This window comes from Ictalurus punctatus, chromosome 9, assembly GCF_001660625.3.
Source record: "Ictalurus punctatus breed USDA103 chromosome 9, Coco_2.0, whole genome shotgun sequence".
Classification (NCBI taxonomy): Eukaryota; Metazoa; Chordata; class Actinopteri; order Siluriformes; family Ictaluridae; genus Ictalurus; species Ictalurus punctatus.
In genome coordinates, this window is record NC_030424.2 from 2,375,001 (window position 1) to 2,376,631 (window position 1,631).

General features: G+C 43.8%; 1 protein-coding gene across 6 annotated transcripts in view; it reads left to right on the forward strand.

Moving 5' to 3' along the window:
* Window positions 1–935, forward strand: part of adck1 (aarF domain containing kinase 1) — a 96,476-nt gene extending 95,541 nt beyond the window's left edge. For 3 of the 6 annotated variants that reach the window (XM_053682528.1, XM_053682530.1, XM_053682529.1), the window contains one exon: window positions 1–935. This exon is cut by the window's left edge and continues 1,426 nt beyond it. The gene's annotated coding sequence lies outside the window, so the exon portion shown is untranslated. The other 3 variants (XM_017476628.3, XM_017476630.3, XM_017476627.3) reach the window with 2 other exon arrangements.
* Window positions 936–1,631: the final 696 nt, after the last annotated feature.

Here is a 1,631-nt window from a genome sequence, read left to right on the forward strand (position 1 = left end):
GTCACGTGGCGCGTCTTCTCATCGCGTGCGTCTCCTTCAGGACGCCCGAGCTCCTTACGACGAAGCAGGAAATGTCTTCTTTTATTACAACGCGACTTGCCTGAAATAGCTAGCGGTTTATTTTTGCCGGCGCACTTCTACTTAACGTTAACCGGCGAGTTAAAGTGTTCGTTCGGGTGCCTGCGAACGAGCCGTTACTATAGAGACGGTAACTGTTGTAGTAGCTGTAATGTAAGGGAGGTTGTAGTTGGTTTGTTTTTGCAGAGCAGATATTTAATGGAACATAAAAATGACGTGCCGTTCTTTAATAAACAAAACAAATGGGTGGTGTAAGAGGAATAAAACACGTTTTTTTTTTTTTTTTTTTTGTGACTCTGCTTCATCACACCACCATGTCGTTGATTGTTTTCCTACAACAGCACAACACGGAGTGCTTTATTCTTTACTGATCCCTTGAAAAATATATTCAATATGTATCGGTGTATTTTTTCTTCCTCTTCTTCTTTATTCTTATAGTAAGAGTTGCTCGAATATTCCTGACCTGTGTTGTACGTGTGTGGTATTTTAGGAAACTCAAAAATATTCGCGTTTTAATTATGGAATCGATATGATAATTAGAAGGATGTATTATGTTCATTATAACTGTAACATTTTTCCCTCTTGGTCCTGTTTCTGACTGTGATGATTTGCTGTATTTTTTTTTTTTTAATTCCTTCATCCTGTTTGAACCTGAACAGATTCTGAACGTGATCATGTTTACGTCTCAGTGACGATGCGTCAATATACAGTATGGTTTTTGTTGTTTTTTTTGGTTCGACGTGTTGCGCTGTTATTTAAACGTGATACGAGTGAATAGCGATGAATGAAACATAAACAAATACGCTGATGTGAGATAATCACACACCGACACGGTGTTCCTCAAGAAAATGTGTTTTTTTTTGTGTGTGGAGCGCGTGTGTGTGTGTGTGTGTGTGGGGGGGGGGGGGGGGGGGGGGGTTTGCAAATGTAACGGCACCGTTACGAAGTGCCGTTGGTCGGCGATTTATTGATGAGCCCGGCACGGACCCGAGGGCAGGTAGAGATCCATTAAACTCTTTCTCTCTGCTTCTGATGAGCTCCTCAGGTGAGAGCGTGGAGTTGGATCGTCCCAGCAGGTCTTCGTGAAGAGCCCAAAGGCAGCAGCAGGCATCTGAGCGACTCCGATGAGTCTCTGAATCCCCCAGAGCGAAGACAGACAGACAGAGAGAGAGCTAGTGAGAACTCCCAGCGGCCAGCGTCTGCGTGATGGACACACTTATCTGCTCAACAGGTTTCAGCACCAAATGGCTTTCCGTACGGGCGGGGCGCGGCGTTTTGGCCTCGCAGCTGAAATGAAATCGTAGAGACGTGGCTTCACGCTTCACAATAATGCGCCATTTAGCTGCCTGGAGAATAAATCCGAGCCGTCGCGGTTTCCAGGAAAGCGCTAGAACACTAGAACACAGGCAATTAATATTGTGCAGGGATGAAATGCAATCACGCTGTGTGACTACGTAATTCCACGAGTATATTATTTTGCTTTCGTCGATTTAAAAAAAAATAAATAAAAATAGTTGTCGGTGGTGTAAATAATATTACTTTCCACACAGCGG